We start from the raw sequence: 23,286 nt of genomic DNA, 5'->3' as shown, positions 1-23,286 counted from the left end.
AGATCCATAGCCTTTAGTCTCTCCTCATATGTCATCCCTTCAAATTCTGGAACCATTCTTGTAGCCATTTTTTGTAGTCTCTCCAATTTCCTTATGTGTTTCTTTTATGAGGGGTCCACACTACTCCTGCATATTCCAATCTGGGTCTTATTATAGTACTTATCAATTTCTTCATCATTTCTTTGTCCATGTAGTGAAATGCTACTCCAATATTCCTTAGCAAATTATATGTTTCTCTAAAAATTCTATCAATATGGCTTACTGGTTGATTGTTTTCTTCCATCGTCACTCCTAAGTCCTTTTCCTTTTTACTTTCTCCAGTTCTACTCCATCTCCCATCTTATAGATTCCCACAGGTCGTCTTTCACTCTTTCCCATTTCCATGACATGGCTTTTGTTCACATTGAATTCCATTTCCCACTTTTACTCCATTCCCAGATCTTATTTAGGTCTTCTTGCAGTATTTCACAATCCTCTTTTGCTTTATAACTCTGCACAGTTTCGTATCATCTGCAAACAGATTTATGTAGCTGTTCACTCCTTCTGGCATGTCGTTAATATAAATGAGGAAAAGTATTGGTGCCAATACTGACCCCTGTGGCACTCCGCTTTCTACTGCTCTCCACTTGGACTTCATATCTTTAACTACCGTCCTTATTTCTCTCCCCTCAAATAATTTTCTATCCATCTCAATGTGCTTCCTTTTAAGCCACCCTTCTCCTCTAACTTCCATAGTAATCTTGCATGTGGCACTTTGTCAAACGCCTTTTTTAAATCCAAATAAATACAGTCAACCCATCCTCTCTCTCTTGTACTCTATCAACTATTCTAGAATAGAAACTCAATAAATTAGTTACACAAGACCGTCTTTTCTAAAACCAAATTGGCTATTTGATATTAATTTGTTGTCTTCAAGGAACTTGATCCATTGTTTCTTTATTATTCTTTCACACATCTTGCATATTACACTAGTTAGTGATACCGGTCTGTAATTTAAAGGTTCTTCCTTCCACTCTTATATATGGGAACCACCTCAGCTCTTTTCCATTCTACTGGTACTGTTCCATTTTCTATTGAGCATTTTATGATGTTGTATATAAGACTTGCTAGTTCTTCCCTACATTCTTTCAGTATTCTGCCTGAGACTTCATCTGGTCCCATTGCCTTCTCTTCATCCAGTTCCTTCATTAACTCTTTTATTTCAAGCTTGGTTACTTTAATCTCTTTCATATAGATTGTCTCTCTATTACCCTGTGGCCTCTCAAATTTGGATTCCTTAGTAAAGACCTCCTGGAATTTTTTATTTAATAGTTCTGCCATACTTTTTGGGTCTTCCACCATCCCGTTCTCTCCTTTTAACCTTTCTATTGTTTCTTTTGCCTAATTTTTCCATTTATGAATCTATAGAACAATTTTGGTTGCTCCTTACATTTTTCGACAATGTCCTTTTCAAAGTTCTTTTCCTTCCTCACCTTAACATTCATTTCTCGCTGCCTTGAAGTTTTCCTTATTTGTTGGATTTCTATTTCTCCTCCACCTTTTCCATGCTCCATCTCTTTTCTCCTTTGCCCTAGCACACCTTGCATTAAACCAATCTTTCTTTCCTTCTTCTTTAGGTCTATATTTTGGGACATATTCCTGACTCCTGTTTTGTATATTTCCAAAAATAAGTTATATTCTCTTGCATTGTCTCTGAGTTTTCCATCTCCTCCCAGTTTACATTTTTAAAATAGTTCTTGAGATTCTCAATATCAGCCTTTCTGTAATTTAATCGGTCTCCTTTGTATGAATCGTCTCTATCTTCCTTTCCCTCTTCTATATCTATTTCTAATATTACATGGTCACTCTTTCCCAATGGGCACTTATATCTTATATCATCATTCATTTGTATACCCTTGTAAAAACTAGGTCCAATCTCGCCGGCTCGTCGTTTCCTCTGAATCTTGTGCATTCCTTTACTCTCTGGTCCATCATATTGTCTATCATTAGGTTCAAGAATCTTTCTCCCCAGGCTTCTTCCCCCATACCACTTTCATAACTTCTTTACAGTTGAAATTCCTTTACTTTTCTCCTTTCTTTAACGATTCTCATTAGACTCCTTATTGTGTCATCTATCATGTCTTTATATTCTTGATTGGTCCATGAATTTGTTTTGGTGGCACATATGTTACAATGATTAACTCTTTTTTATTAATATGCATCTTAACATACAATACTTCTGCTTTTCTTTCCCCACATTCCACTTGGTTTATCACTATCTCCTTCCTTAACATTATCATGACTCCTCCTCCTCCTTTACCCACTCTGTCTCTTCTCCATACATTATACCTATTATCCAAGACTATTTTGATTGCCTTATTTAGTTTTGTTTCAACCAGGCATACAATATCTGGATTTTCTTTCTTTATGTAATCTCTTAATTCTAATTTACTTGATAAAACCCGTCTATGTTCGTATACATCATTTTTAGTCTTTTGCCTTTATCATTTTTAGTTAAACTTGTTCCACTTTTTCTCTTCCTTCTCGTTTATATACCATTTCCTTATCCTGTCTCCTAGAATTCTCCAAAAAAATGCCTTTTTTTCCTCTTCTGACCTTTCATTATTTTTTTCCTTACTGCTGCTGCCAGTTCATTGTATCTCTTCCTTTCTTCCTCATTTCTATTTTTCTTTATATAGATATCCTTGCAGCCTTCTGTTTCTCTAAGTTTTGTTGTTCTATATAATATTTCTTCTGTTGCTGCTTGTGATTTTAGTAGTATTTTAATTGGTCTCGTTTTTCCTTCTTGATATGGTCCCATTCTGTTTATTTCTTCTACTTCCTCTTCCAAGTTCTGCCTATCTTCGTCGTTTAGATTCTTCAGTAGGTCTTTGACTGATTTCATTTCTTCTTTTCTCTTTTGGTCTATATTTTATATTTTTTCTTTTATTCCAAATACGACTACACTCTTCTTTTTTCTGCAATTTCTCTAACTAGATTTTCTTTTGTCTTGAGGACTCCTATCATTTTGTTTGTCATATTTTCTTCTTTTCTTTAAGTTGTTCTTGAATCACCTCCTGAAAATCGGCCTTATCTTTCTTATCTTGGACTCTCCATGCTTGTACTTCTTTTTTAATCACGTTCTGTACTCTTTCCTCTTCCTTGTTTACTAGATCTTTCAGCTTCTCCTTTTCTTTCTCGGCTTTACCGAGTCCTTCTTCCATCTGCTTTTTGTAGTTAGCTACTTCCTTTTTTAGTTCTTCGTTTTCCGCTCTTAGCCTAGCTTCATTTTCTTCCACTTTTCTTATCCTTTCTCTCAGTCTTATAAACTCCTTTTCCTGTTCTTTATTCTCTTTCATTTCCATCTTCTCCTTTATCAGTTTATCTAGTTTACATTCAATATTGAACACTCTCTTAAGTAGTGAAGTAGTCGTCGTATCGAACCCTTCGAATACGCGTTCTCCCTCACCAACATAGTCATCATCAGCCCCTTCTCTATTCTCATGTCTGCATTTGGATGGAATCTCTTTTTCACTCATTATTCCTTAATAATTGATTTCATGAAGAAAAAAAAAAAAATGAGTCCACACTACCTGCCCAGGCCACTGTAAATACTATACAACAGGTATGTAGTGAAGATCAGCTGATCGTCGGAACTGCGCCAGTGCGTCCGCCCTCAACCGTGTCTCTCGTGTAAGTCACTGTTTGATCTGCTGCAGTCTCTGACGAGACAGCCAGACGTTACCCTACGGAACGAGCTCAGAGCTCATTGTTTCCGATCTTCGGATAGGCCTGAGACCAGGCACACACCACACACCGGGACAACAAGGTCACAACTCCTCAATTTACATCCCGTACCTACTCACTGCTAGGTGAACAGGGGCTACACGTGAAAGGAGACACACCCAAATATCTCCACCCGGCCGGGGAATCGAACCCCGGCCCTCTGGCTTGTGAAGCCAGCGCTCTAACCACTGAGCTACCGGGCCGCGTGTGTGTGTGTGTGTGTGTTCATGGGCGTGAGAGCGCTGGGCAACACCATAGAATGTAACTAGTAAACACACCCCTGATTGCCTTCCTATACTCATTCCCTCCTTCATTCTGTACCACTATCCAATCCCTACTCCCCTCCCACCCCAAATTGCAACGATCATATCTCCCTCCTTCATACCCTACTCCCCACATCACCAGGACTGTAGGGGCGTGACGTGGCTTTCAATCTCCTCGTTATGAAGAGAAAGATTAATATTGTGACACCAGAGAGAGAGAGAGAGAGAGAGAGAGAGAGAGAGATTCACAAAATGTAAACAGATATATTAACTGCATGTATTGTTATGCAATTCAAAACACTATCCACTTAAAAGTAAACCATAAAAAAAAAATACAAGAAAAATAGAAACAAAGAAAATCAAGCAATAACAAACCAAGCTACAAAAGGTCTTTATAAGAAAGAATAAAAAAAAATGATAAACAAATAAATAAAACAATCAATTTACAAAAATTTTAAACTATAACAATATAAACATTTGAATGAAATATACATTCATACTTACACTATTTTTTTTTAATCTAGACGTTTACTTTAATTTCTAAATAACAATAAGACGAATAAATAAACAAATATAAAAATGATAGAGACGAGGCTTTATATACAAAAAGCACATTTTCTTATAAAGCACAGAATTATTACCACCACTTAGTGTAAATGTGACAAAAAGAAAAAAATCCACTTACTGGTGAAGGTCAAACTTAAAGGGTAATATTCAAAAGGTTGAGAGAGAGAGAGAGAGAGAGAGAGAGAGAGAGAGAGAGAGAGAGAGAGAGAGAGAGAGAGAGAGAGAGAGACAGACAGACACAGACAGAGAGAGAGAGAGAGAGAGAGAGAGAGAGAGAGAGAGAGAGAGAGAGAGAGAGAGAGAGAGAGAGAGAGAGAGAGAGACTTGGTCTGGTTGAGTGTCATGTGTTAACTCTCCTCAGCTGTACTGCATTAGTGTGTGTACATATGTATGTGTGTAGTTTTACACACACACACACACACACACACACACACACACACATACACACACACACACACGAAGAAATTAAATGGCCAAAAAAAAAATACACATAATATGCACAGACCTCCTAACACACACACACACACACACACACACACGGCCCGGTAGCTCAGTGGTTAGAGCGCTGGCTTAACAAGCCAGAGGACCGGGGTTCGATTCCCCGGCCGGGTGGAGATATTTGGGTGTGTCTCCTTTCACGTGTAGCCCGTGTTCACCTAGCAGTGAGTAGGTACGGGATGTAAATCGAGGAGTTGTGACCTTGTTGTCCCGCTGTGTGGTGTGTGCCTGGTCTCAGGCCTATCCGAAGATCGGAAATAATGAGCTCTGAGCTCGTTCCGTAGGGTAACGTCTGGCTGTCTCATCAGAGACTGCAGCAGATCAAACAAAGAATTACACAAACACACACACAAACAAACACACACACACACAAAGTTACCCCGTCACATTCACATTCTTCTTACGTACTTGATATTTCCACTCCGATTTTTCACTACTAACAACATTACAACAATACTTTATAAACACATACACTTGTCCGCTCTTGTCTCGCTCATAAAAGAGGAAGTACTGGAGGGTGAAAGCAACTTAAGATATATGGACACATAATTCTACTACTATCTTAAGGAAAATGGGACATTTAATACGAAATTTCTCACTTGAAGAGTGATAAGGAGAAAGATGATAAATGAGAATGGAAGTGAATAATCAAAATTAAATCACAAAAATAATCAATGAAAGAGAGAAAAAAAAAACAACAACACTATTAAGGAACAACAACAACAACAACAGAGAGAGAGAGAGAGAGAGAGAGAGAGAGAGAGAGAGAGAGAGAGAGAGAGAGAGAGAGAGATAAGAATTTGGCAGTACGTAGATAGTTCCTTTCCGTTGTACTGCAAGGTTCTAAGATGACCAGGAGGAGGAGGAGGAGGAGGAGGAGAAGGAGAAGGAGAAGGAGAAGAAGAAGAAGAAGAAGAAGAAGAAGAAGAAGAAGAAGAAGAAGAAGGAGGAGGAGGAGAAGGAGGAGGAGGAGGAGGAGGAGGAGGAGGAGGAGGAGGAGGAGGAGGAGGACGATGACAACGACGAGGTGAAGAAGAAAAAAGGAAGAGAAGGAGGATCAAGAGGAGGATGTGGTCAGAATAATAGTTTTCTGCATCCAGGGAGAAGAGCAACTCTCACCTGTGTATTTCCCTCCCTCCGTCTTATTTCCCTCTTTCTCGGTTTCTGTTCACAGACTCATGTACAACCACGCTCATCTTGAAACAATAACGAGATGACTTACAGTTTTGGTTCGAACATTCTCCTAGACCAACTCATCTCTTCATTTTTCATTTTCTTTCACTTTAGTTTCAACTAATCTATTTTTTTGTTTGTTTTATTTCCATTTTACTTTATTCACTTCCTCTTATTTTTCTTCTGCTTCATCGTTTTTCTCTTGATTATTTTTCCGTTTCAGTATTTTTTTTTCTTCTCTTTTGGTCTTTATTGATTTTCTCTGTTATTTTCCCTCAACTTTCACTTAGGTTTCTCTTAGTTTGCCGCTACTTTTTCTTTCATTTTTAAAATTTTGTTCTACTCTTTCATTAACTATCCTTTTTTTCTATTCTTCTCCATTTCTTTCACTCTTCCTCTTACTTTTTTCATCTTTCTTTTTAATTTTTTTAGAGAGCTTTTTCTCTATATTCCCGTCTTCTTAGGCTTTCCTCTTCCCAACAGGTCAATTTCCTTCAGGAACGCCTCCTCTTAAAAGAAACATGACTTCCTGACTTTTTCAGGGTCAAGCTTCTGCAGTATTTTTTTTCCTTTCCTCTCCATCCCTCTTTTTCTTCCTCTTTTCTTTGGTTAATCTTTTAGTTTTTCGCCTCTCCTTGTCACATTTTTTTTCTCTTTCTTGTAATTTTTCTTCCTCCCAAACGTGTCTTTTTTTTTCTTTTCTCTACTTCTCTTCCTTGATTCTTATTCAGTTTCTTCCTCTTCCCTTCTTCATTTCTACTTTTATTTATTTATTTTCTTTATTAACGTCTTTCATCCACAGATTCCATCTCTTCTCTTTATTCTTTTTTATTTTCTCCTCACATTCTCTTTTCTTACTTTTCTAAAACTTTCCCGTGGAATCTCCTCGCTCTCTTTCTCGTCTCGTTTCACATCTTCCTTCTCCTGTTACCCTTTTAGTTTCCTTTTGTTTCTCCTTTTCTCTCCATTTCCATCTTCCTTTTTCTTTAGTTTCCTTCTACTGTTCTATTGTTCTCTTATTTACATATTCTTCTCCCTTTTCTATTTTTTCCCTCCTCCTTCTCCTCCTCCTACTATTACTACTACTACTACTACTACTACTACTACTACTACTGTTACTTTGCATCTGTATTCACTAAAGAATAAACATTCTGATAACCTGCTCCCCCACCCAAACCCTAATGCATCTTTTGAGCGCATGTACTTTCCAAGAAAAGAAAATTATAGATGCAATTAAGAAAAATAGAATAAACAAAATACCAGGACCAGATGAGATTTTGCCGTGAATATTGAATGAGGCTAAACACGAGCTTGCCAAGCCTCTATCCATATTATTCAACAAATCATTAAACATTCGGCGATTCCCGGACGAATTAAAAATAGCTAATGTTACACCTATCTTTGTAAAAAGTTGATAAATCCCTATTTACTTATTACCAGTCTGTAGTAGGTAAGCTTATGGAATCAATGATACGAGATAAAACGGTGAAATTTCTGGAAAGTAACAATATCATAAAGGATTCTCAATATGGATTTCGAAATAAACTATCATGTTTAACAATTTTACTGGATTTTTTCTACAACGTTTATAATATGTGTGATGATATCAGGGGACTAGATATAGTATATTTTGATATCCAAAAAGCATTTGATAAAGTTTCCTATAAACGTCACCTACATTAAGTTAAATCTCACGGCGTATCAGGTAACCTCGCTGCGTTGATAGAGTACTGGCTGTCAGACCACAAACAACGAGTAGTAATTAACGCTAATTCTTCAGACTGGATCAATGTAAATAGTAGTGTTCCTCAAGGGTCATTCTTAGAACCAATCTTCTTCGTAATATATATTAATGTCATAGACGAAGGTATCGTAATTAAATTGTCAAATCTCGCAGATTTTTTTCCATGCACGAGGTGAAACTGCATGGCTAAGGGCAATCAAAAATATAAAAAAGGTCCACTGGATTCCCTTAAAGAGAATAAGAGTTATCCGAAAGACAGGGACAAATGTCTTGAAGCCTCCCTCTTTAAAGAAGTCAAGTCATAGGAAGATGAAAATACAGCAGGCAGGGAATTCCAGAGTTTAGCAGAGAAAGATATGAATGATTGAGAGTACGGTTAACGCTTGTATTAAAGAGCTGGACAGCATAGGGGTGAGAGGAAGGGGAAAACCTTCTGCAGCGAGGCCGAAAGAGGAGGGGAAGTATGCAGTTACCAAGATAAGTAGAGCAGTTAGCATGAAAAATAGCGATAAAAGATAGCAAGAGATGCAACATTCCGGTGGCGAGAAAGAGGCTGAAGACAGTCAGTCAGAGGAGGGGAGTTGATAAGATGAAAAGCTTTTCATTCCACCTTATCTAACAAAACTGTGAAAGTGGAATCCCCCCAAACATCCGAAAAGTACTCCATACAAGGACGGATAAGGCTATTGTACAGACTTAGCAGTTGGAGGGGCGAGAAAAACTGGCGGAGACGCCTCATAATGACTAACTTCATAGAAGCTGTTTTAGCAAGAAATGAGACGTGAAGTTTTCAGTTAAGATTATGAGTAAAGGGCAGACCGAGGATATTCATTGTGGAAGATGGGGACCTGAGTGTCATTAAAGAAGAGGGGATAACTGTCTGGAAGATAGTATAGGGTTGATAGATGGAGGAGCTGATTTTTTTTTTTAAGACATTGAACACTATTAAGTTTTCTCTGTCCCAATCATAAATCTTAGAAAGGTCAGAAGTCAGGCGTTCTATGGAGTTAGTGCGCGATCTGCTGACTTCCTGAAGTTTTTGAAAAGACTCGGAAATATGTAGGGTGGTACCATCAACGTACTGCAGCAGTGACCGCCTCCCCTGCCCCTAACAGGTATGTTTCTACGTCTCTGGTTATGCCTACTGCTCCTGCTGGTGATGACGGAGCCATGGCCTTGACCCCTCGTGGAAAGCATGGCGCGGCGGCTGTTGGTGATGGACTTACACCTGACTCCGAAACTTCACCGCTGAACAAGAAGCTCTGTGGCCGCAAACCACGATAGATAAGTGTTAACTAATTTTGTTACTGCATTAACTGTCTTCCATTGGTACTTATGGAAACCAATTACTTGTTAAATCACGAACTACCATTTGCATCCTTGAATAGTGAATCTTTGCAAGCTGTCCTTTCTGATAACCCAGTTTCTTATCAACAATTTTGAAGACTTAGAATTTAATCCTTTTATTGTGGACAATGAAAAATATAATGGTAACTTAGATATCAATGAATTTCTTTTGCGCAACGGGTTATCTAAAATTCCACAAACACTATACACTCTTCTGGATAACCTCTCCTTACAGTTCAACAACACTATAACCATTTTCAATTTAAACATACGTTCTATCCCATAAAATTTCCAGCTTCTCCAGGATACAGTTTTACATAACAGTGACAACTATTTTGATGTAAAAGGTCTTACAGAAATTAGATTGGATCCTCATAAGTGTTCTATGTACGAATTACCTGGTTATCACATGTATACTAATTCCAGAAACGTTCACGGTGGTGGTGTTGCCATGTATGTAGCGACTGACTGTGCAAAACCAATTTTTAATTTCTAATTCTTCTATTGAAACTTTAGGTGTTGTAATTACAATTGTTGGTAAGAAATATGTTTTTTTGTGCATATATAGACCTCCAAGTGGTAACTTTCACAATTTTCTTAATGTAATGACTGATATTCTCTCCTCAGTTATTGATCAAAATTTTCATGGCTTACACATCTTTGAAGATTTTTTATTTGAATTTACTGAAAAGTAATGAAAATAATGTTTTTGAGTTTATAAATTTAATGTATTCCTTTTCCCTTTACCCATTAATAACAAGACCAACCAGAGTAACCAGCACTTCAGCTACACTCATTGACCATATCTGGACGAACCAACCAGAAGAGAATAACGGTAATTACATTGTTCAAACAGACATATCCGATCATTTTCCCACTGTTTCACAATTCAGGCTTGACTCAACAACTCACAGACTATATTACATCAGTAAAAGACACTACACTAAAGTATCCCTGGAAAAGTTTGCAAACGACCTCTCACTAGTTAACTGGAATTCCATATTAAACTCAACTTGCGCTGAAGAGGCTTATAACTTGTTTTTCAATAGATTTAGCGAATTATTTGAAACAAATTTTCCTATAAGAAATAACGGTCAAAATAAAAAGCATGCAAATAGTCCGTATATTACTTCTGCACTCAAAATCAGCATCAAAGAAAAGCACCGCTTAGAGAGGTTAGCAAAAATAATGGCCATTAACTTACAGAGACCAGTATAAATGCTTCCACAACACACTAACGTCAACCTTAAGAAGTGCAAAAAGCTTATACTACAAGAATAAACTTAAAAGTAACCAAGGTGACCCTAAAAGCCAGTGGTTACATTCAGCGCATTATTGAGTTACAGCCACATTGTAATGACATTGCCAATAAATTCAATGAACATTTACTAAAAAATACACATGCCTTAAATGAAAAAAGTAACTACAAAGTTTATCTAAGTAATTCACCTTACTTTTCCCTGTTTTTGGCAACTACTTATAAAATTGAAGTTGAAAAATCCTAAATTCCTTAAAATCTGATACCCCTGGCTATGACGATATATCACCAAAAGTATTAAAGTACCTTATATCCACTCCTTTAATTCATATCATTAATCTCTCTTTAAAAATCGGTGAATTTCCAAACCAATTAAAAACAGCTAAAGTTATTCCTATTTTCAAATCAAGTGACAGATGTGAAATAAATAATTACAGACCCATTTCTATACTTCCAGCATTTAACAAAATTTTTGAGAAGATTATTTCTTTTCGCTTAACTAATTATCTTGAAGCTAACAACCTTTTAACAGAATACCAGCATGGCTTCAGAGCACACCGATCCACTGAGTCTGCATTACTTCAACTCGTTAACAATAAGTATTTAGCCTTAGAAGAAAAAAATATGCAGTAGGGATATTTATAGATCTATCCAAAGCATTTGACACTTTAGATCATGAGATTCTGCTACGAAAAAAAAAGCATTTAGGAATAAGAGGTGTACCACTAAAGCTTTTCCAGAACTGTAATCATTGTTATTCTCCTTTAAGATCCATTGACAAAGGTGCACCACAAGGCTCTGTTCTCGGACCGATACTTTTTCTTATATATATATATCAATGATATTGCTAATGCTAGTAAATAATTTGAATTTGTAATATATGCTGATGATACAACACTTCATTTAAAGGATAATTAAATGGATAAAAACCTAGACTCCCTCCACTCAAATTTAACTTCGGAATTAAACAATATAAAATCATGGGTTAATGCAAATAGATTAATAATCAATATTTCAAAAACAAATTGTATATTTTTTCAAAGTAGATCAGTAAAACATTCGATAAATCCCGTTCTACTGGATGGTCAAATAATACAACGTCACCCACACTAAATTTCTTGGAGTCACCATTGATCAAAACTTAAATTTCAAACACCACACTAATCAGACATGTTTAAAAATTTCAAAGATTATTGGCATCCTGTATAGAATTCGCAATAACTTAACCACAGAAGCTATGATCAGCATATATTATACCCTTTGTCACCCACACCTTATGTACTGTGTCTCGATATGGGCGTGCACATGGCCGTCCTTCGTTAACAGACTAACCATTGCCCAAAACTAAATTTTAAGATGCATCTTCTTCCTTAAAAAAATTTATTCCACTAATCACATATTCTCTGAGGCAAAGTTCATGAAGTTTTCTTGTATTCATAAATATCTTATGTCATGCTATTTGCTAATCTTCAAAAACCTGAAACAAAACACGATATTCAAGTAAACTGACAATGTTGTAAACACTAGATATAATAACATTAATCTAATTTGTCCAGTTTTTAGAACTACACTGTTTAAAAACAGCATCATTAGTTCAGGGCCTAAACTCTTCAATAGTCTGCCTCTTGATAAAAAAAAAAAAAAATTCCCAACAACTAATACTTTTGAAATATTCAAGAAGGATATTAAAGCTTATTTAATCTCTCAACAGAATTTATAAATTTGTGTAACTTTCCGTTTTGCACAATCGTATGATGTCTTTGCTTTCTATTTTTTTTCTATTATTTTCTATTTTTTTCTTCTTATTGTACTTGTTGATTCCTCCTCACAACTTAACTTGTTCAGGCGTTGTGAATTGTTACCTAATCCTATAATAATGTGATGAACGTCCGTCAAGGAGCTATGGCTCGACGGACCATGGCTAATATATAAACTATGTACCTGTACGTATTATGTTATGTGCTGTCATTGTTTTTAGCAATAAACATTTACTTACTTAAAACGTAGGAGTAGATAGGGCAAACAATTTGGTTAAGATCATCAATGAATAATAGAAAGAGTGGATGACAGGACAAAACCCTGAAGAACACCACTGTTAATAGATTTAGGAAAAGAAACTTGAGATAAAGTTGCGGAAAAAATTATAGAAACCGTGGGACGCAGTTTTGAAATCAAAACTTTGTGCCAGACTCTATCAAAAGCTTTTGATATATCTAACGGGATAGCAAAAGTTTCACCGACATCTCTAAAAGAGGATGACCAAGACTCAGTAAGGAAACCCAGAAGATCACCAGTAGAGCGACCTTGACGGAAGCCATACTGGCGATCAGATAGAAGATTGTGAAATGACAGATGTTTAAAAAATCTTCCTATTCAGGATATATTAAAAAACTTTAGACAAGGAAGAGATTAAAGCTATAGGATGGTAGTTCGAGTGATTAGAACTGTCACCCTGTTTAGGAACAGGATGAATGTAGGCAAACTTCCAACAAGAAGAAAAGGTAGAAGTCGATAGACATAGTTGAAAGAATTTGGCCACGCAAGCACGGAAGCACAGTTTTTGAGAACAATAGGAGGGACCCATTAGGTCCATAAGCCTTCCCAGGGTTTAGGCCAGCGATGGCATAGAAATCATTACGAAGAACTTTAATTGAAGGCATGAAATAGTCAGGAGGAGAGGGAGGGACAAGCCTAGAATCATCCAAGGTGGAGTTGTTAGCAAAGGTTTGAGAGAAGACTTCAGCTTTAGAGACAGATGTGATGGCAGTGCCATCAGCATGAAATAAAAGAGGGAGAGATGAAGAAGTAAAGTTATTGGAGATGGTTTTGGCCAGATGCCAAAAGTCTCATGGGGAGTTAGAGTTTGAAAGATTTTGACATTTTCTATTTATGAAGGAGTGTTTAGCAAATTGAAGAACAGACTTGGCACGATTCCGGGCAGAAATATAAAGTGCGTGAGATTGGAGATGGAAGGCTGAAATACCTTTTGTGGGTAACCTCTCTTATCATATATAGCACGTGAACAGGCTGTGTTAAACCAAGGTTTAGATGGTTTAAGTGAGAAAAAGAATGAGGAATGTACGCCTCCATGCCAGACACTATCACCTTTGTTATGCGTTCAGCACAAAGAGATGGGTCTCTGACCTTTGTCCTTAGAAATATACGCACATATAATTAATTATTTTTCTTTAGTTCTTATGGCAATAAATTTATCAGTACATTAGCTTAACTTCAATGAGGTCTTTTAATGTTTTGTTCTCATCGACGTAGTCTTCGAAAATTATTGTTATGAATACCCTTCTTTTCCATCTCAGACTTCCTGTTGACTTGTCTTATTTCTTAATTATTTTCTATCGTCCTTTTTTAAATCTTTCTTTATATGAATATATTTTCCTTTCACCTTCCTCAAATCTTCCTCTTACATTTCCATTAATTCCTCTCATTCCCTCCTCTGTTTCATCTGCCTTCCTTTTTTCCTTTTATTTTCACTTTCTTCTATATCTTCCCTTTATTCCCTTCTGATCTATGAGTAACAATCATATTCTAATGCGCCGCAATTCCACTATTTCAAAGAACTCTAGTTAAAGTTACGCGAGTTTTAAAGAATATTTTTACGGCTCTAGTGACATATTAACAAGAATTCGATATTATCAAGAAGAAAATAATATTGACACCCCAGCTATTTATATTAGTGGCCTTTGAAAACAGTCGCGGTGAGTGAGCAGCAAACTAAAGCATTTCGGAATAATGATCTATGTAAGAGTGAACTGTGCTATCTTTGCCCTCTAATTAGTCAGGGATTCTGTTATCCATCATTCATAATTATTGACAGGAAACAAACTCAACCTTTCACGTGGGAACTCAGGAATAAACAAACGGACCCAGGCAGGCGAGGCGATACAAGAACGGCCTGTTGAGGGTACACACTCAGATACACACACTGAAAACACTCACGAACTGCGTACCTACTACCCCGCTCTCTCCCCTAACCTGTACTACTACCACTACCACTGCTTCACACACACACACACACACACACACACTCTCTCTCTCTCTCTCTCTCTCTCTCTCTCTCTCTCTTCTCTTTATCCTTCTCCTCCTCTCACTCAGCTCGACAAACAACACAAAGCAAATCCCAAGGAATTTTTTGTTCCTCTTCTTTCTCCTCCTCCCCCTAATCCTCCTTCACTTTCTTTATTCCACGATTCAGTTTAACATTCAGTAAGATAAAAATAGCTCTCTGGGATGCTGGCTTTCCTTCAAGTACAAAAAAATATATAAAATAGCAATAATGATAATAATGATGATGATGATGATGATGATGATGATGATAATAATAATAATAATAATAATAATAATAATAATAATAATAATAGTAATAATGAAATTAACATTTTCATCCCAAGTGAGTTAGATTGCACCCAATAACTCCTTTTTCAAATTTCAGTATTTCCCTCATTTTCTCTCTACATATATGAACATATCTTTCACTTTCTCCTCTCATTAAAATATTTTCTCATCTTCTATCTTCCATCCTCCAGCTCCGCTATTCTTTCGTTCCTTAGTGGATGTCAGCTGTATGATACTTTGCGGGCATGCAGGAGACAATGTGGTGCACTACCCACCCGACACATGCTTCCTCACAGGCGTGGGAGGGGCAGAGAGGGTGTGCTGGGAAGTGAAAGTGTAACAGTGGGTCAGGGTGATGAAGGGCACTGCTCTGTTTGCTTGGGTGCTCCACAGATCCTTATTGTCTCCTAACCCTGCCCTGCCCTGCCCTGTCATGTCATGGCTTGAGTCCAGTGTAGTGTAAAACACCTGTTTGTTCTGTTGTGAGGTATATATACATGCAAAGCTACTCTTGCCACGAATCTACGCAGATACTGGGAGGAACTGGTTCAAAATACTAGATCAGTGGAATAGACTTAGTGATAAGGTTTTCAGGTTAGGTTGGGCTGAGTTGAGTTGAGTTAGGCTGGGCTGGATTGGGTTGGGTTAGGGAATTAGGTTAGGTTAGTTCTTAAATTCAGTTGGTTAGGTTAGGTTGAGTTAGGTTACGAATCAATCAATCAATCAATCAATCAATCAATCTCTCTCTCTCTCTCTCTCTCTCTCTCTCTCTCTCTCTCTCTCTCTCTCTACCTTCCTGTCTCCTCCGTTGTGTTTCCTTTAACTCTTCCTCTTTCCTCACTGCCAAGGAAACTCCATTCTGATACACATCTCGCCCATCCTGTCGCAGTGACGGTCAGGAAGAGAAGACAAGAAAGATGGATGTGAGGAGAGGAGAGAAAAAGTGGAAAATGAAGAGAGAGAGAGAGAGAGAGAGAGAGAGAGAGAGAGAGAGAGAGAGAGAGAGAGAGAGAGAGAGAGAGAGAGTTATCATTTCCTAAAACTATGATCATTGCTTCATAACTGATGATGAAACATTCATTACTCATGAGATCTTTAAGTTTAACATGCACAGGGTTCTCTCTCTCTCTCTCTCTCTCTCTCTCTCTCTCTCTCTCTCTCTCTCTCTCTCTCTCTCTCTCTTGTTGTTGTTATTCCTTAATAGTGTTGTATTGATTGCCATTATGATAATTTTACCAGTAGAGGGAGGGGGGAGTAAGGAAGGGAAGAAGACTGAAAGAAGGAAGGGAGGGAGGGAGGGAGGGAGGGAGGAGGAAGGAGGGAGGGAAGGAAGGACGGAAGGAAGGAAGGAAGAAAAGAAGGGAGAGAGGGAGGTATGGTTGTAGAGAGAGAGAGAGAGAGAGAGAGAGAGAGAGAGAGAGAGAGAGAGAGAGAGAGAGAGAAATACGCTATTGAAGTGGTGTTAATGGTAATTGGTCATGGTACACACTCCAATATCTCACTCACACGCTCACGATCCCCACAGCTAATACGAAACTCGTTTTCCCACACCACCCTCTTTCTTCTTTCTCTCTCCCCAACCTTTCCTTTACTTTATACATGCCTACTAATACTTTTATCCGCATATTTAGTACATCTACATCCTTAACCCATACACCAACAAATCCTCCCTATGCACCAACTTTTCCAAAACACGCCCACGCTCTAGGTCACAGTGGTTCCCAAACTGGAAATTTTCCCCCTGGGGGAAATTTGAAGCTAACTAAAAAAAACTCAGTCAAATCAAAAGTCCTTTTATTTGTTACTACCCACTCTCCATGGCTATGCTTAGTTGTTACTAATTGCTCTCTATCCACTTTACTCTAACTATAAGTTTATCATTATAATTGTACATTTGAAAAATAAATTAGTAAATAGTCTCAGTGTGTTTTAACTGCTCATTCTCTCATACACATGAAGGGGGAAATCTGGATGGTTGAACTGGGTGGAGGGGGAAATGACAGGAAAAAGTTTGGGAACCACTGTTCTAAGCTTAACCTGATCATAACGCAAGACCCTGATGCACATTCATTTAATACACTCTGCGTATTATGTGATGCAGGGAAAAGAGAGGGACAGAGAGGGGAGCGATTAAGAGATACTGCTCGAACAGGGGTTCTCAAACTTTTTTCTCGTTAAAAACCCCCTGAGTTACAGGACCATCTACCTCAACCCCCAGTAATCTGACATCGAACAGAAAGTTAATTTAGTGACTGACAGCAACTCAATATGCAGTGGTATACTGCAAAGGATATTATTAGATAAGCCATTTAAGTACCCATGGAAATCTTATGAAACCCTCTGAGTTCACGAACCCCAAGTTGAGAACCCGTATGCTAGAGAGACAAACAGACAAAGAAACACACCCAGACACACACACACACACACACACACACACACACACAAGGGATAAATAATGGAAATAGAAGGAATTGTTTCAAAACGTCATGAGAGAGAGAGAGAGAGAGAGAGAGAGAGAGAGAGAGAGAGAGAGAGAGAGAGAGAGAGAGAGAACTAAATAGAGTGATAGGCAAGGTAAGGATGAAAGAGAGGGAAAGAGGAGAGAGAGAAAGAGGGGAGAGAGGAAGGAGAAACTTACCAGATGCGGTGAGTGTTGTTCATAGTATTGAGAGAGAGAGAGAGAGAGAGAGAGAGAGAGAGAGAGAGAGAGAGAGAGAGAGAGAGAGAGAGAGAGAGAGAGAGAGAGAGCAAAACGTGATGGTGGGAAAAAAAAAGTAAAATGTAGGAAAGAATACGAGAGATAGAGATACAAAAAAGGACGAAAAAAAAGGAAGAGGATGAAGAAAGGTAAAAAAAAAAAACCGCACCAAGGCACTACTAGTAAACCACCCACCCAGCCACCCGCGACCATCTGTCTGAAACTTATGAACATTTATAAAGACACACACACACACACACACACACACACACACACACACCAGCAACAGTGTAGAAGTTGTGTGGCTTCTGCATGTGACCTTGACTATTTTTCATATATGCACATAACAGGTGTCAGAGAGAGAGAGAGAGAGAGAGAGAGAGAGAGAGAGAGAGAGAGAGAGAGAGAGAGAGAGAGAGAGAGAGAGAGAGAGAGAGAGAGAGAGAGAGAGAGAGAGAGAGAGAGAGAGAGAGAGAGAGAGAGAGAGAGAGAGAGAGAGAGAGAGAGAGAGAGAGAGCAAAACATGAAGGTGGAAAAAAAAGTAAAATGTAGGAAAGAATACGAGAGATAGAGATACAAAAAAGGAAAAAAAAAATAGGAAGAGGATGAAAAGGTAAAAAAAAAAAAACCGCACCAAGGCACTACTAGTAAACCACCCACTCAGCCACCCGCGACCATCTGTCTGAAACTTATGAGCATTTATAAAGACACACACACACACACACACACACACACACACACCAGCAAGTGTAGAAGTTGTGTGGCTTCTGCATGTGATCTTGACTATTTTTCATATATGCACATAACAGGTGTCAGAGAGAGAGAGAGAGAGAGAGAGAGAGAGAGAGAGAGAGAGAGAGAGAGAGAGAGAGAGCAAAAAAAAATACTCCAAGCACCTTTCCTTATATTACTCTCTCTCTCTCTCTCTCTCTCTCTCTCTCTCTCTTTAGTAGCCCTATAATAGCAAGCCGGCGGTCGAATCCACACTCTTATTTGCACATCTTGGGCGACCTGGTGTAGGCATATTTTTTAAAGATAGATATCCGGAATTCTGGTTCTGGGGGTGTGGGGGGGGTTGACGGAGGAAGAGGAGGAAGAGGAGGAGAAATAAAAGGAGAGAGAAAGAAAAGTTAGAGCAGGGGTATTGTCGACAGAGATGAAAAAAACGGCAATGGAGAAGGAAAAGGAGGAAAGACGTAAGAACATATAGATTAAAGATCGATAGAAGAAAAGAATTGTGAGTTGAATGTTGATATAAGGCATATACACAGAAAGAAGCTGCTGGAAGAGTTCGAAAGAAATAGAACTACTTAAATATTTAGGAAACGAATGAGGGAGGGAGAAAGCTCATGGATAGAGGAAGAGGATGGGAAGAAAAAAAGAAGAGAGTGCAAGAGTATGGAAGGCAAGAGAGAGAGAGAGAGAGAGAGAGAGAGAGAGAGAGAGAGAGAGAGAGAGAGAGAGAGAGAGGTGAAAGTATGGAGAACAATAAATTAATGCGAAAAGACGTGAAAGGAGGAACACGGAAGGTATGTCTGTCTATTGTGACCGTGACAGCTGCGCCCTTGGAAGATTAGACCCGTGTGCATTAATTATTGCGTGCTGTGTGTGTGTGTGTGTGTGTGTGTGTAATGGGGTTGCGCGCTTGCACGCACACACACACACACACACACACACACACACACACACACACACACACACACAAAACAGAGAGAGAGAGAGAGAGAGAGAGAGAGAGAGAGAGACCAATCTGTCCACCAGCTCCTTTTTATTTCCTCCTCCACTTCCTCATCTACCCACTGCCCTCCTGCTGGCGCATCGTTCTTATTTCCTTTCATTCGTGTCAGTTCGTCGTTTCGTTGATCTAGTAGAGCGAATTTGACTACTGGCAGCGTTTCTCATTTCCTCCTCCTCTTCTTACTTTTCTTATCTTCCCTGCACTTTTATCCTTCATTCATGTATGTTCCACTTTTTTTTCTTTGTTGCTAAGGTAAGGTGGGGCAGCGAGTACAACAGGGAGGTGGGGAGGGTAGACAAAGCATTACAGACGTATCTTATCGATTCTTACATGGCGTTGCATTTCTTTCAACCGTTTCATATCAACTGACATGTATTAAGTCGTAATAAAGTTACACGCGTAATTTGCTCTGTCCTGATGAGAAATACGAGCTGAGACCATAAGCACAATTATAAAAACATACTCAAGGATAAATGCGGAGGCCGTGGGAGGGAATTATAGAACTGGGCGTTGTCTACGAGTTATGCTGCTGTGTTGAGGGAATTATTCAAGGGATTGGTTCTTACAGATCCGTGGTCCGTGGGCTGGCTAGGCTTGCTCTCTCTCTCTCTCTCTCTCTCTCTCTCTCTCTCTCTCTCAACAACGACACTGATTGAGGGCAGGCGGCACTCTGGACATAATAAGAGAGAGTAAGGGAGGGAAGGAGAGAGAGGAGGCGTTGGCATTATGGAGTAGTTTCGTATTGTGCATTTATTTGCTAGTTTCACAGAAGGGTGGGGTGCTGGTAGTAGTAGTAGTAGTAGTAGTAGTAGTAGTAGTAGCAGCAGCAGCAGCAGCAGCAGCAGCAGCAGCAGCAGCAGCAGCAGCAGCAGTAGTAGTAGTAGTAGTAGTAGTAGTAGTAGTAATAGGAAAAGAAGAAGTAGTAGTAGTAGTATTAGGAGGAGGAGGAGGAAGAGGAGGAGGAAGAGGAAGAGGAAGAGGAGGAGGAGGAGGAGGAGGAGGAGGAGGAGGAGGAGCAGCAGCAGCAGCAGTATAGATTATTCTTTCTATTTTCTTACATTTATCAATTGATATTATACGGGAAAAAACTTTGTTTTTTTCATTAACGAATAATACAAACTAACACACACACACACACACACACACAAACGCGCGCGCGGGCGGACATGCTACACCACACCACAGCCATGGCCGCAAAATGTGTTATGTGTCGGCACACCCAAACATCTGATCTGAGTCTCACGGTAATATAAATCGAAAGTTTGAATGCGATACAAACTGAAAATAGACGAATGAAATCGAAGAGAACTTTTCGTTCTCTACATGCATACGAAGAGTTTTCATATTTTGTTATTTTTGTTTATTTGCATATTCACTCCCTTAGTAGTACATGTATGGATAGATGAATGGTAAACAAAGAATTATGCACATACAAACATAAACAGTGCATCTTAAATTAATTTTAACCCTCCAAACACACATACACACACCATCAGTAGTACCTAAGCACACAAAACATCACTAACACTATCACAATAACCCAATACTCACCAGCCTCAAGCAGCCCAACACGCCGCCGATGTCACTGCTCCTGATATAAAACACGCACGCACGCACACGCACACACACACTCACACACGGTGAGAGAGGCACGAAACACACTTCCTCCCGCCCTCACTTCCCCTTGGAGAAGCGTCACTCCCGTTGTGGTGTTGGTGGTGATGCCTCAGACTCCCTTCCCCCCCCTTGGTCCCTCCCCACATCTATCCCGCGGCCCTCTCTGGCTCCACCACACATTGCGCAGGACATATGCGCCGTGACACCCTCCCTGACTCACATTTGAGCACAAGGAATGCTTATTTCCTGACCCAAAAATCGAATATCCACTAAGATTGAAAATGATAAGTGGTCAAGACATTCATATTTACTCCTCAGTCTCTCTAAGTGTGTTTTAACTTGTTTTGTAATATAGTTTTGAGTTGTTATTGATGATTCTTTATTTCCCCGCCAAATTCACCCACTTCAGGCGGTCTGGTCGTCATGGCAACGGGGAATCAATGAGATGCCTCTGTCACAGCCCCGCCCTGAGAGAGAGAGAGAGAGAGAGAGAGAGAGAGAGAGAGAGAGAGAGAGAGCATTAAATGTTGCATAGCCCGTATCTTTAAGGACACATTATTGGCCTGATAGATAATATATGACGGACAGGTGACAGAGATTAATGGAATCAGTTCAGTAAGAGTCATAATGGGAATTATTACTGTTCCAGGAATTATATAAAGGCTACTAGTACGGATAGTTGCAATGATAGTTTTCAGAAACAATCTCTCTCTCTCTCTCTCTCTCTCTCTCTCTCTCTCATAATAAGAATAGGAACCACCAGTTTTTTCTTACATATTCTATATAATTGTGAAGCTTAAGTACGATTTAAGGTAAAATGTTTAAGTTATACATGAAATGGAAACTATGAGATAACAGAAAATGAAAGCTGTCGCGTGGAGAGGGTAACTAAATTTGCAACATTTTTTTTTTTTTTTTCTCTGATAGTTTTCAGAAAAATCTCTCTCTCTCTCTCTCTCTCTCTCTCTCTCTCTCTCTCTCTCTCTCTCTCTCTCTTAATAAGAATAGGAACCACCAGTTTTTTCTTACATATTCTATATAATTGTGAAGCTTAAGTACGATTTAAGGTAAAATGTTTAAGTTATACATGAAATGGAAACTATGAGATAACAGAAAATTAAAGCTGTCGCGTGGAGAGGGTAACTAAATTTGCAACATTTTTTTTTTCTCTCCCTCTCTCTCTCTCTCTCTCTCTCTCTCTCTCTCTCTCTCTCTCTCTCTCTCTCTCTGAATGAATGAAAAAGATGAGGAAACAATAGAACAACATATGTGATTACATTTCACTTTCACCTATGTTTTTTCTCGCCTTACAAATTGTTGTTTACGCTAAATTTCCAATCCTTCCTTGTCATATTGTTGTCAAAATGACAACACGCGAATAACGTTTCACACCAGACAGAATGAAAGACATTCTTAACATGTCATTAAAGATTTTACAAACTTCTCTTAACAACTAGGTACATCAAATGAAACAGGATTATATTCTGAACCATCTCTGCACCGCAACACTATTTTTTAAGGCTATAGTTAAAGTTACACGTGTTTTCTTTTTCTCAAGAAAAATAATCATTTTTTATAATATACTAACGAAACAATATGATTACTAAGCTAATCAAATGTGCGATCTTTAAAAATAGTCGTGGTGTGAGAGCAAAGCGAGGAATAAGATAATCTAGTATGAAACTCCAACCGATAGAGAAGGAAAATGTACTTGAGACCGTTTGAAGTTTGAAGGGGAGACTTGTGGTGTGCGGAGGAGCATCAGCTGTGTGTCTGTGTGATCAGCTGTTTGGTGCTACTCATGACGACGCGGAAGTGAAAACACAAAAATTATGTCTGTACTGGATAGATGAATGGATATTTAGACTAATGGGTAAAAGAATGTTAATATGCATAGTTAAATGAATAAATGATATAATTGATTAAATTAGCCATTATTACTATTATTACTACCACCACCACTCCTACGACTATTACGAAACACTAGATTGAGGTCACGCCATATGCTCTCAGCTTCACACACTCACTGCCTCTTCCTCTCCCTCTCCTCCGTTCCCTCCACTCTTGCCCGCCTCTCCCTTCCTTTCCCTGCCCCTCTACTTGCCTCTCTTCTCATTACGAGGTCAGGGGCCAAGGGGTGTAACCTCAAGTGACCTATCAGCTGGCGGGATCAAGAGGGTCAGGCTGCGTTCATCACCTTAAACCCACAACATACCCACAGAACCCCCGCAGCACGTCCAAGTCAAGGCTAGCGTGCAGACGAGTAAC

General features: G+C 38.8%; 1 protein-coding gene and 1 non-coding gene across 10 annotated transcripts in view; one reads left to right on the top strand and one right to left on the bottom strand.

The window, feature by feature from the left end:
• LOC123504736 (SH2 domain-containing protein 3C-like) overlaps nt 1-23,286 on the bottom strand; it is a 315,439-nt gene that overhangs the window by 168,727 nt on the left and 123,426 nt on the right. The window contains exon 1 of one of the 9 annotated variants that reach the window (XM_045255502.1): nt 20,953-21,119. The exons of the other annotated variants lie outside the window; for them this stretch is intronic. The gene's annotated coding sequence lies outside the window, so the exon portion shown is untranslated. Of the gene's footprint in view, nt 1-20,952; nt 21,120-23,286 lie in introns of those variants that run through there. 9 annotated transcript variants of the gene reach the window in all.
• On the top strand, nt 5,135-5,208 carry Trnav-aac. Its single transcript has one exon. It is a non-coding gene; the product is annotated as a tRNA-Val (tRNA).

This window comes from Portunus trituberculatus, chromosome 17, assembly GCF_017591435.1.
Source record: "Portunus trituberculatus isolate SZX2019 chromosome 17, ASM1759143v1, whole genome shotgun sequence".
NCBI lineage: Eukaryota > Metazoa > Arthropoda > Malacostraca > Decapoda > Portunidae > Portunus > Portunus trituberculatus.
This window is presented reverse-complemented; position numbering and strand designations above follow the sequence as displayed.